The 14070-nt window shown below is 35.2% G+C and overlaps 1 protein-coding gene across 3 annotated transcripts in view; it reads right to left on the bottom strand.

Annotated features, from left to right (window-relative positions):
• The window catches only part of Hr3 (nuclear hormone receptor 3 ROR-beta), a 135922-nt gene that overhangs the window by 60057 nt on the left and 61795 nt on the right, over positions 1 to 14070 (bottom strand). The gene's annotated exons all lie outside the window — the stretch shown is intronic.

The raw sequence follows: 14070 nt of genomic DNA, 5'->3' as shown, positions 1-14070 counted from the left end.
ATCGGGTTGAACGACCCGCGCGACCTTATCTTACTTACTATAAACGCGTGACGCATTGATGTTTTGCTATGTCATACTTTTTTTTTACTTCTAGAATTTGCGGTTATGATGAAAGAATTCTTATTTCATGTTGTGACATGTTTATAATGAGTAAGCACTTACGCCCGTATTCACAAACGATGCTTGCTTAAGTGAAGCAGAAAATCGAACGCATAGCGTTGAATAGAGATCGTGATTGGTTCCTGTGTCACCCTGTGCGTCCACGCGCACTGTGAGACCACATAGGCTTAGTAATAGTATTGGAGATAATTTAATGATATAGAAAGAACCTGTGTTTTTCCGGCCTGCATCCACTGCACTGTTCAGTTTTCAGTTTCAGTATAGAATATTATAACCTTTTTAATTAATCCAAAAGTCAGTCAGTTAATTAATGAATTGCCTAAAACTCAGAAGTTCCCAAGTTCAACAGATTCCTATTGATTTCTGGGTTTAAAGGCTTCTTAAAACCCTCGAAAAGCCAGAGTGTATTTAAATTATAAAGGACGTATTGACCACTTTCAGACCACAACCATCTAACGTATCTTCATTAATTTCATAAAATCATCAGACTGTACAGGCGACAAACAAGGTCCACCCTTAAGGTGGACCGACGACCTCATAAAGGTATCAGGAAGGCGCTGGATGATGGCCGCTACCAACCGCGCAATATGGAAATCATTGGGGAGGCCTATGTTCAGCAGTGGACGTCCTGTGGCTGAAATGATGATGATGATGATTCATTTATTTGATAACGTCATCAGACTGTGTACAGTTGACAGACATTTTTGTTGTATTATATTATCTCCTTATACAGTACTGGATAAAGACTACTTAGTGCCAAGCAGTTTACACCTGTGTGCCTGCCTACATACTGCATAGCTTGGTGTGCCTATACCTAACAATCGGTCACAAAGCCGAATCTTTATCGGTTGTTTTTGTCAATGACGTCACGCCTAGTCCAGATAACGGCCAGACAAGTAACAGACAGCCAGGCTTTTGTTTCATATTTTGCATAATACAAATATAAAGAACTCCTATATTGTGTCTTTTAAGTAAAAGGAGCTTGATCTTTTACTTCAAAGAAGAACAATTTCTTTAGATTCTAGCAGCTTTCAAATACAATCATCATCATCATTTCAGCCACAGGACGTCCACTGCTGAACATAGGCCTCCCCCAATGATTTCCACATCGCCCGGGTGGTAGCGGCATGCATCCAGCGCCTTCCTGCTACCTTTGTGAAATTTATGACACGTCAAAATATAATAGATTTGGATTTGTTAAAATTGCTATCATCCTAACTGTTACTAATTTCTATTACACCTGAAATATCTGAGTTCAGAATTTGTATTAGACTTTATAAGTCACCCCGGGCACCACTGACATGGCTTAAATAAACCGACAGTTAAATAAAATTAATTATTTCAAGCCTGCAATGTCAACTACCTAAACTCAGAGCAATCGCCCAAAGTTACAGTTATTTCAATTCGGGTCTATCAGGAAATCCAATCCAGGACTTCCTGATCATATGAGTTGAACTCTCTACAATGTTATGAGTTCTTTTAAAATATCAGCAAAATGACGCAATACCTACTGCTCAATGAGTGGCTAAGAAAAATAAAAGTTTTTATAGAAAAAACAACTCTTTTGATTTGTAAACATGATTACGGTGTTTTATATCGTAAGTATTGAAACAAACAGTGTAATAAGTAACGCAGGAAAAATAATGCAATCGGTCGTTGAACGATTAGTTCCACATAAATAAAATAGTGATAAAAATGTATGACATAATAACTCCGGTCAGTGGCCCAGTCGGTGGATAGCGTTTAGCGCCATCTCTTGACGAGTTTTTACACTAACAACCCAGTGAAAACAAGTGCTTGATTTTTCGGGTTCTTTTGGTTTTAATTAACATTAACTAAAATTTAAAGGTCACAGAAGCTATTAATGGATTTATAAACATGTATAAATCAAGTTTAATATCTTTACCAAGCTTGTGTGCACAGATTATTATCTAATATTGAATAATACTAGCTGCTTAGAATAATATCTAATGATCGCCAAGTAAAGTGCTTCAAAACCTGCTAAATGTTAGTTACTTAACTTACATAAACATACCAGTTTGTAGTTTACATAAAATAACATTGACATGTTACGAAATAGCTGCTTGTTACAAAACGCGGGAAGGTTGTCGCCGCTCGCTAGTTCGGCTACCAGCTACTAGGTGGCGCTTTGTTTGTGCGGCAGAAATTGTAAAGCTTGCATAAAAGGATTGTGATTGTCTTTGAATTATTTTTTTAACTTTTAAATAAGATTTTAAACTAATGAAAATTATTAAGTTTTTGTATTTTGATAATAATATTGGTACAAATTTTGTAGTTTGCATACACAAATACACCACCGATTTATGTAAAAAACTAGGTACCTACCTACCTACTTTCAAGTAGGATGTAATAAAAGGTATATTTCGGAAAGTAACGTAAGCTTCCTTTTCTTTCGGCTTAACAACATGATTTTTACATTTTTGAGAATTTTCAAGACTCCCTAAACGCCGTTGAGAGCTCGAAATATTATCTCTGAGAGTACATCTGTTGTTTGCAGAACCCCTTAAAAGCCCCAAGGTCACCGGACCCTCAGTTTGAGGGGGCTTAAGCTTAAGCATTCGCCTTGCAAAATAATCTTTAGACGTACCTTTATAGTATTGAAATGGGTTGAAATTGTCTACCTACAGCTACGATGCTTATTTGGACGAATACATCGAAGACATTTCAGATTAAAAGTGATGAATATTTTCATAATATTATATTACATTGTGCCCTTCTTTAGCAAAGTTTTGTGACGTGTAGTGCACATAATGGAATATTCTATCTGTCTCTGATTTTGTGCACCACAATAAATTAGTTGAATTCGCTGTTTTAAAAAGATCTTGAAGTTTGATGAACAAAACTTGACGTTTCTGTGATAAAATTAAGATGTCCAACCCAAAGTTTTTCTATAAAGCAGCGTTATTAGTGTTGGGAACTCAAAAATTAAGGTTAATGCCACAAAAGTTGAAAACTTCTCAGGAGTAACATGACAAGTCAGTAAACAGAAGGGACCTCCAGAAACAAAATTATCAACTCTGGCCTCGAAAGAGCAAGGTCGCAGAGGTCAGACGAGACCCCAGCCACCTAGCTGGGTCACCTACATTGCGTTCAAGTTTGGGGTCAATTCGGTTTTGGACCAATTACATATTTTGGAGGCAGCACGCGCGATTTCAACGCCGGTGAATAGGTCTGACCCCGAAGATGCTCTAAGACGGATTTACATAGTTCAATTTGCAACCGCTTCTTTCAGATTCAGCAGTTGAATCTATTTGTAAAGTAATCTTAACTTTACCTGAGGTCTGAGAGAGTCAGAGAAAACTTTGAGAATTTTAGTTCAAGTGTTACATTCATGTCATTCTGTACCTGTAGTAAGAAAAAAATAGATGTGGGAAGAAAAAAGTCTCAAACTGTTGCCAAATTCAAATCGATTCAGAACATGGATGCATGGTTGAGCCATGAAATACAGATGAAACAATGACAATCTAGACTGAAAGTAAGCTACCCAACAAATGATTTTCGAGCAATTTCTAATCTAATAAAAATCGTGTATTTTCTAAAAATTTGGTACAGTTTGCAAAATAGCCTGTATTACAACGACATAACTATATCACAGTGCATAGCTAGATGTGCTATCATCAGTACATTGAAGCCTTTTTTGGTGTTGTGAAGTGTTTTTAGCTATCGGTTATTAGAGTCTATAACATATATGATAGGGCAGCCCAGCGTAGCCCTCTTATTGCGGACTAAAGGAATTTTGTCGTGGTTACCGTAGCCGAAAGCGGCTTGGGAGTATTATAATTATTATAGAGTCTAATAAAAATCAGGTCTCAGCAAGCATGTTTCTATGATATTAGATCGTTGGAGGTCGTTAAACCATGTCATACGATTCAAACAACTATGACAAGAGGTTTGGCGTCCCGCCAACCGATGCTGGCGACTGTGCCAGCGTGGGTCATCGCAAACTATCTAGGTATCTGGGAAAGCCCTATAAGTGTTCGTTGGATTCTAGAAATGGTAGGTAGAAGTACCTCTTGTTCTTGTATTTCCAAATAATAAAGACTGATTGATGAGTCGTTTGCTTCGAGCAAAAGTTCAAGATGTTCTCCTACAATATACCATCCTAGACTGCATCCCATTTAACATCAGGTGCGATTGTGGTCAAATACCTGCCTTGTTTTGCATAAAAAAAATTAGAAATTCACAAAATTATGCTAGGATACAGTGATAAATTGTATCATTTTTAAGTCTCGGGCTTTTGTGAATCCTTCAATTTAGGAATCACAAATAATGCTAGAATGCAGTGATAAATTGTCTCTTTTTTAAGACTATTGCTGTAATTACTGACACCAATTCGTATAAATTGTGGTTCTATGCATTTTCCACTATTATTTTCACGCCCAAAACCGTCTAATCAGAATGACCAATTTGAAAACGTTCATTATCTACACTAGGGGGACATCCCTATCTGTTACCCATCCCCCTCACCCCATCGCTGAAAACGTACAGTGGGAGAGGGACGGCGTTATTTGAATTGTCCTGTCACAAAAGGCTGACCTATTTTTCATGAGCCACGTGGCTGGAAACATGTATTTTCTCTATGGCATTGTTGGGTTTTGAAGGGGCTGTGAACGCATTGAAAACTTGCTCTAAAGCTTCAAGCAAGAAAAGGGGAGTGTATGTTTAATGATATTGAAATTTTATGCTTTGGTCTGCTGGTTTTCACTAGCTTTTATTCTGAGTTGCCAGTAATTTAGCAGTCAATGTAAAATGTAACGAAAAAGACTAGATATTTATTTATTTTCTCTGCACTAGACATCCTTGGTTATATTCAGAAAATACGGGGAATCAGGACACACCAATTGAACATACTAGTGACCACATCGATACTTATCTATGACAAATTTAAAGTCAAATAATTCCATTTTTCATGAGCAAACACATTGCTTTTATGGACTTCTCGCCAAATACCGATATCTTCCTGCACCGATATCTTTTCAAAAGAAATCCTATTTTGTTGTGTCAGTTTTTATCTATTTCGTTCAATAAAATGTGGTAAAACTTAAAAGGTATGCGGTTAGGTGACGCCAGTCTTGTTTGTTTAATAATAACTCTATCAGAAACTCCATAATATTGATAAGGCTATTTGAAAATTGTAGAAAGCATTATTTATGACTTTGTCAAAAAAAAATAGGTGGCAACAGTCGATATCATCAGGAAAGTATTTATTATTATGAACTAGGAGTCGGAACCTAGTATAGTTTATTAATCAATAAGCCACGTTATCTAACTTTTAAGACTAATAGAGTATTTTCTAATAAATAGTAAGAAATAGTCTTGTAACAGAGAATTCAAAGTATTACTTTAAAAGGAAATTTTCGTAAAAGCTCTTGCATTAATGCATTTCAAAATGCCTTCGTTGGAATGGGCGTGTCATGTGCAGTTGATGATTTACTATTTAAACAATAAATACCGGAATTCGTTGTTACTATAAGGTTTTTAACTTCAATAATGAAAAAATACACATTCATTGGTATTGTTTATTATTTAAAGATTTTAATATTCTATTCACCAATCAAGTAAGTGTATTAACTACTGTAAACTATCCTAATTAAAACCTCTTTACCTAATTTAAAGGTATGTAGTACAATTTCAAAAATACTAAGTATCCCAATTATTTCAGATTAAATAAGCACAGGAGTTTAACGCGCTGAAAGTCACGTAAATTAATATTTGCACACAGCTAATTGCGAAAATCATAAACTTTACTGCGGTTATAAAAAAGCAGCATCAATTATGACATATCTAGTTGGAATTACCGGTAATTCTCGCCGCTCACATCCGAATACAGCTACATTCACAGTTAACGATGCAAATGAGGCGAATTTCACATGCGAAACGACTCCGCATCACTAATTGAGCAATTAAGAAACACTATAAAAATTATACGTAAAGTTTTCAACCCGAAGAAAGTATCGCTCTTGTTAAATAACGGTAATGTTATAACGTTACGTCACACGCGTAACTTAACGCAATAGCCGAGTAGTGCCAAGCCCATTTAAAAAAGTAGTTTATTAAACATCAAACCTGGCATTCCAAAAATAAATCCATGTTTAAATACATATAGAACACAAAACAATCGACACTCAACACAGCACAACACAGAATTTTTAAACGTAATTCTAATTTTGAAAATGCGCGCCGAAACGTAAGGACCCGCTCACATCGTGATGTTGCAAGCGGGCCATCGGGGGAGCAACTAGGAAATGAGCAGGCTCAGGCACACCAGCGAGCCTACGCACACATCCCCGCCGCCTGTTCATGCACGTATGTCGGCGTTGAGGTGCATACGCTTTGACAGACACATGCTGTGTTTATTTATAGGCATACACTGACTCCAACACACGTGACTGTGTGCATTTTATTCTTTTTTCGAATTTTCCAAAAAAAAAGAAAAACTACCAAGAATTCAGTACCGCAAAAGCCAACGGACTGACAATTAAAATTTTTAATCAGAACTCTGACGATCTAAAATTGCAGATTAAAAATCTCGTGGGCTATGTAGCGGTTCCAAGAGAAAAATGTTACGCGGCTAAATCACAACAACCGTTATTACATAACAGTCTAGGGGAGGGAGAGGGGGATAGTATGTTGTATGCGTTGGAAAGGGACGAGCGAACGGTAACTAAGATTGTGTAACGCAACACAGGGAAAGCCCGTACTTTCTTTGTACATAGCCACCACTTCTTTGAGTCGAGGTGTTCATGTGTGCGCGTCTTTACATTTTTTGAATTACGAACGAAAGATCGTAAGTGTGCAGGAGTGGTTTTCGAAATAGGACTCTTTTGAAAGATTGCTAGGGCGAAACTTGGACGTTAATGGCTGGCGTTAAAGTTTATTTTTCCGAGAGCCGTTGGCAGCTGGGCTGCTTTTTGACAGGGTTCAATGACACGTGGTTTGGCGCGCACTGCCTACCGATTTTTTCCGACATTTTATGGGCCACGCTGAAAATGTCCACAAAAGATGGTATTTTCGCAGAAGTAAAACTAGGGCATGCGTAGCCGGAGTTTTTAATCGATTTTCCTTGAAACACGAGGACAAAACCCTATTTGACGCCAGTGTTTTCTCGGAGTTGCTTTTTTGTACCTAATGTATCGTTGTTTGTCGAGTAATGAGACGCCGAAAATGGGGACAAACATGATAGGCTATAAATCAGCAATGCGGTACCGCTACTCGGCGACAGATGGCGTTAACTACATATTTGCGACAGTGATGGATATTGCGTAGAAAATGTTTTTTTTATTGAATTTATTTAATTAATTTCATAAGATTTATTGCGGACATCCTTTATTAATTAATAAAACAGAATATCAATTTTAATAATGGACGCCAAAAACTAAAAATACATTTTGTATCGCATTTTAAGCAAACAGCCAGCGGCGTTTCACCCAGTCATGAAATTAAGTGAACAGCTGATCATGAATTGTATTTCTGTGACATAACTACGTTTTAATTAATAAACCACTCGAAATTAAGGTATCTTTGTCTTAGAATAGATATATTACAGTGAATCGCCATTGCATCACAGCGCGAAGGAAATGAAATAACAGTCATAATATTTATACAGCCATCTCTTTCTACCGGTAGCGCGTCATCCCCGTCGCACTCGTTAGTTCGCTTATAGCTGAAGCGGAAACGCGGGACGTATATTTATCTCGTTTCTGTCAGTAACGGTTGGTATGTGTCTCTCTCGCTCATGCAAGGTAACGCAGTGCGTTGACCTGTCCTTGTTTTATATGTGTGCAGCCTTGCTTTACTGTTATGTTTGTATGCGTGTACTGATCGTGCATCATTAGGGTCTTTACACACGGCATGGTTTTTCTTTTAATTACTATAAACATTTTTTGTTCAATGAAGTTGAAATTGCAATGTAGAATGTAGGACGGATTGGCGGCAATTTAAATAAAAATTATTAAAAAGAAATAAATCAAATTTATATTCTAATAACAGTGTTGAAATTATTGAATACTTAAATTTATATTCAATTAAGCTTGCATGATAATAGCTTGATTTAATAATCGCGTAATTATACGTAATTTTGTTAAGTAATTTTAGTTGTCGGGAGATTGTTGTTTTCAGTTAGGTTCATTATGAATTGTGATTCTAGAAATAAATAAAAATATAATAAATAATGAGGCAATTTTCAGAGATCAGCGGGAGCTACGAAAAAACCTTTGTCTCTTTTTAGTAGTGTCTCTCTCTCAAAGTAACCAGAGGCAAAAAAAAGGATTTGGCCTACACTCCCCACGCTGGCCAGACGGGTTGGGGAGGCTTGATGTTCGCATATTTTTTAGTCGCCCCTTACAACATCCACGGGAAGAGTAAAAAAGTAAAAAGTAAAGTATTTTATTTGCCACCTAAATGTTTACAAACAGTCTATTCTTCTGAGTGGTGGTTTATTCTGTTCTGCCTTTTTAGAATAAGCTTGAAAATAAAACCAAAAATACTAATAAAAAAAATTAATTACTAAGTTCACTGATGTAATATGCTGTATTTAAAAGAGTCTTAGTAAATAGGGATGTTTCCTGGGTAAAAAAGCAAGAGTTTGAATTAGTCCGTCGGTTAACTTATCAAAAAATATCCGACACATATTTTTTACTTTTTCAAACTATGTAATGAAAATTGAAAGAAATAGTGCGTTAAAGTTCAATAGAAGAAGCCCGTGACGGAAAGGCGTGCTTAAAAGTGTAGCACTTTGTGACGTCATGACTTCGTAATGACTTGTTTGAATGACAAATAAAAAAATACGTGTCCAATATTTTTGATAATGTAATTGACGGACTAAAAGATTTTTTAGGACACTAGCCTATTGTAAAGGCTCGGTCGAACACAAACGAAGGCCGATCGTTAGCACGGAATATCATGAATGAATTTGTGTGTTTTCCGAGAACTACTATTATCACTGGGCGTAGTTTTTCCTCGTTAAGTTTTTCTGTTAATTGCTAGACTCTACCCTGAGTTATTCAATCAAATATCGCAGTTACAACCAAACAGTTTGTTGGTTTGTTTCTAAAAGTGTCAGGATGAAAATATTTGAATAAATCTGTGTAAAACATGTAAAAGCGCTTTTTAAAAGCCTAATTGCAAAAAATAAATGCGTTTTATGAGTTTTTGTGTCAATAAATTAGACCTATTGTAATATTTACGGTTTCGCTTGAAAGTTTTGATTTTGAAGTGTAATTTGTCGATTTGGTCATTTTAGTAATTATCAATAATTGTCATTACAAACCTTTCGATGATACTGAATGATAATTAATATCATTAACAACAGCTGCAGCATTGTTTAAAAACTCAGCTGTCTCCTTACCTGTAAAAAATGAAAGACATTTTTTAGATTACATAAATAAATACCTATTTAAAAATATTAGAAAAAACTTAAACCTAGTTTGATTTACACAGCAGTCAACATTTTTTTATTTAATAAAAGAACAAAAAAACCTTGTAAATGAAATATCTGATTGGTCTCAAAGAAGGCGGTATTTTTTTTAAATAAAATAGGCTATTTTTATTTCTAAAATAAATTTAATTAACGAAAAGTGGCCACTTTTCACAGTACGTAACAAGATGTAATATGAACGGAACCTTACACCGCTACGGCTATAAAAAAGTTGCGTCAGAGCCCATAAAAAATGTCTGCACGGCGTCAACGCGTATTACATCACAACTTGCGCATGTGTGCGGCACACCCACACGTTGACGCAAACGTCACACACTCGTAGCCACTCACACATGCACAGGCCTAATCTTTAGCGGAATGCGCCACACTACCTTAATGAGTAGGTACCTTTTAAAAGCGCTGAAAAGGGAAATTCTAGCTTTTGAAGCGCAAAGGTTTTTCTCCGTGGCGGGTTTTTTCTTAATTATTCGCTTGTTTTGAAGCTAAGTTTAGTTTGGATCGTGAGGTGTAAATTATTCGAGCTGTAGGTCAATTAGAGTTATTAAATGCACTCTACATTTGAAGTTCTGGGTAGTGAAGTCGGTTTCTGTGAATAGGCGTGTGCCTTTGAGTCTTTTGTTTTTTGCTTGTGTATTTGGACTACATACTTTAAAACTTTTGAAGGCTACACAAGTACTTTAAAACTCTTTCGAAAAAAGAATAAAATTTGCAACTCTACACTGGCTACTTCTAAATAAAAAGTAAAACTACGCTTCGTTTGTTTTTATATTTGTGTATGTGGACTACACACTTTAAAACTCTTTCGAAAAAAGAATAAAATTGCAACTCTACACTGGCTTTCAAATAAAAGTAAAAACTGTTTATTTAAAGTTTGCTGCCCGTTTTATTTATTTATTTAAAGACTTTATTGCACACACATCAATGTTCAGTACAAAAAGGCGAGCTTAATGCCATAAGTCATTCTCTACCAGCTGACCTTGAGCAAAACAGAGATATTGATTTTACTTTATTTTTGCTCCGTTGCCCCCTTTCTAAATTACCAAATTCAAAAAATTACCAAAAATTTAATGGTTTTTAGCGAATTAAAAATACGCAATTTCAGCTTCTAGAGTTAGTAGCTTTCTGCTTAAATTTCAGTAAAGAAAAAAGATTTTTTATAAATGAGTTTTTTTTAAGTTTTACTGTTAATATTGCAGCAATCGTTAAACTCTTAGAACGTATGCATTTTCGATTTAATAAATACACAATTTTATTTATATTTAAGTAATAATAAACAGTAATTTTGTAAATTCAAATACAGTCAATGTTATTAATAAAATACAGCGTAAATACATTAATTTATTAAAGTCATATAATTTAGTCGCGATAACTGCAACTCTATGAATTTGAATGTTAATTGTCTTTATTAATTACTAGTATTAAGTATCTACCTACTTTGGAAATCACTAAACATGGGAATAACTGAGTATTTGACACCATTAACCAACAAGTTCAAGGCAAAACCTTTAAATATCTTAAAACATTTCAGCTTTAAAGTTTTAAACCCTGTAAACTAAATTTTCATTTTTGACTGTAAAGTTTTGCCAATATATTTTGTGTACTTAGTTCCTATTTCTATCTAAAAATAATCATAAAGATATTTACATAAAAATGTGTGAAAACATATAACAGAGCAATATTATGAGTTGGTAAAAGCTATTTTTTGTTTAATACCGTTTTACCGTTAAATCATTGACTAAATAGTGTCTTAAATCCTCTTTATTAGCACTTTGACAGCTCATAAAAAAGAAACCATTATAAATAAAAATATTATAATGTAATAATCCACAAAAATATAATTTTAGACGGACTCCTATAAATAAAATTGCAGTCAAACACATTGTAAACGAACTTAGATATGTGAACACGACACTTCCCATCTAATAATACCCTAGCAACGAGTGTCCATTACTGAGAACATAGTATATTACTATCTGTATGTATGTATGATTTATGTAGTGAGCTAAAACTGACCTAGTGCAATACTATTCGCGATTGTATACGCGAATCGAGCGTATCTTTTTAACCAACTTCAAAAAAGAGGTTCTATGTACCATAGTATGTTTTTTTTGTAGTGACTGAGTTTCTTGCGCTGCTTCTTCTCAGCACTGACCCATTCATTGTCCCGAAGCAGTAGTAGGGTTAATAGAGAGACGTGTAAAAGCTGCTTTTTAAAAGCCTATTAGCAAAAATAAAATTACTTATGACTTTTATTTTACTAATATTACAAAGGGGAAAGATTTGATTGTTTGTATTGAATAGGCTCCGAAAGTGCTGGACCAATTTGAATATTTAATAAAAAATTATAACCAGCCTGTATGGTGCTTGGGTTTTAGCGGTCAATCTGTAGATCCTGGCTACACAGGAGTTGTAGCGGCGGGAACAAGAGGAAGAAAAAGTTCCAACCAGCCAGCATGTTAAACTCCTTCGTAAACATTTAAAAACAAAAGCGTTCGATATTCAATTACACTGATTCCACGATCATTTTTATTGTGCCAAAATTAAAACTGAGTCACGTGCAAGCGCATTTTATGAATCATGTCCTGTAATAAAAAAAGAAACAAAAGTTTGAATCTTTATTTCGGCGTTCTGTTTTCGAAGATTTGAATTTGGAATAAGGAACTGAATTGTTTCGACTGTGATCTGTGATCACTTCAATTAATGGTAACGTTTTTTTTACAGTTGGCAGAATTGAAGCACTGGCACAGAATAAGTAACTGGCAAAGAAAAAAAAAATACATTTTTTGAATGATACATAATTCCCAAAAGACAAGCATTGGAAAATTATTTATGTTTATCTTAACAAAATCTTTATTTTGTCTCCAATTTATGCGACAGCTTAATAGGCAGAAAATGTAATGCAATATCACTAAATCTTCTTTTTCAGGAAAAATGTTTGTGGAAAATTATTTATTTTGATGTAATATAACTCAGTTTGTTTAGATATTACACTGGTAATTTGGCGTCAAATCTATTGAATTTTAATAGGACCCAATTCTGTAATTTTTTAAAATTAATTTAGCAAGATTCTCTTTATCGCCTTCCCGTTGCTAAGATTTTTTTCATGTTTTATTAAGGCTTGACTGTGCCCGTGACTTCGTATGCGTGAAAATAGTTATAGTTGTAGCAATTCACGAAGGCGAGTGAGCTTTACATGTGTGGTGGCTCGCTACTGTTCGTTTTTCAAAGTTTTGACAGACATTACACTATCGTTATGTGCATGTACACGTACACACACAAGTAAAGCTCACTCGCCTTCGTGAGTTGCAAGAACTATAATAACTTTTTCGCAGATTTTTTCATTGATGCTCCGCTCCTATTGGTCGTAGCTTGATATAGCCTTTCTCAATAAATTAATGGCCTATCTAACACAAAAAATACTCTATAACTTTATAAAATTACTTAGTATAAGAGATTGTGAAATATAACATTACAAATGGAAAATCCTAGATAAATATCAGTATTTAGATCAACAGACAAAATCTTTGAGACTGAAACGAGTTTTACGCCCGTATTCACTAACGATGCTTGCATAAGAGAAGCAGCAAATCGAACGCACAGCGTTGAATAAAGCTCTGTGATTGGTTCGTGTGTGACCCTGTGCGTCCACGCGCACTGTGAGACCTCATAGTAATGTTTGTGAATACGGGCGTTAGATTTGTTCTGTAACACTGACCACTGGCTATTTTAAAGCGATCAATAGGCCAACTGGACTAAAGTATTTATTTTAGTAACATTGACATTATTGCAGCTAGAATCGGACCCATTTTAAAAACAAATCAAATCAATTGAATTTAAATGGCGGCTAAATACTGTCTCTTTAAGAAACGACACATAAATTGTATCAATCGCGTGTTAACATCAAATATAATTACAAAAAAATATAAATACTGATATTTCTACTTAGTTTCTTTGTTTGGATGTAATTATTTTAAGGTTATTAACCATTTTAAGAGCATTTACTCACTTATTCGATAAGGAATCACTCGTAAATATTAAATATGTTTACTTTAAAATTATAAAGTTTTCAGTTTTCTTATTGTAACAAATTGTAGTCACTCGATTTGATTAATCGATTAGTCGACTCGGTTAACGTTTTATCGATGTTGAAGAGGATTATGATACGCACGGGAGAAGCGAGCGGCGAATTTCTGCGGCAACGTTCGGCTCGCGAGCGAATATTGATGACCAATGGCTTTATTTCTCTTCGAACCTTAACTTCAAAGTCAAACTCCTCCTATGTTCTTCTGATTAGTTTCGTTGCGGGTCCAATGACAGTTTAACTTTCCCCCGGGATAGGGTTGCCAGGCGTCCGGCTTTAGTCGGACATGTTTGGCTGTTTAGGGACTTGTTCGGCCAAATATTGCCTTGTCCGGCCTGTCCGGCTTTTGTTAGGCTTTTTATTTGGTTGCCGCGCCAGGCAAAAGTCGAGCCACAGAATCATATGAAGCGCA

Source organism: Ostrinia furnacalis, unplaced genomic scaffold (assembly GCF_004193835.3).
Source record: "Ostrinia furnacalis isolate ACB-3 unplaced genomic scaffold, ASM419383v2 OfSCF7590, whole genome shotgun sequence".
NCBI classification, from domain to species: domain Eukaryota; kingdom Metazoa; phylum Arthropoda; class Insecta; order Lepidoptera; family Crambidae; genus Ostrinia; species Ostrinia furnacalis.
The sequence above is the reverse complement of the archived record's forward strand: the minus strand, read 5'-3'. Positions and strand labels throughout refer to the sequence as shown.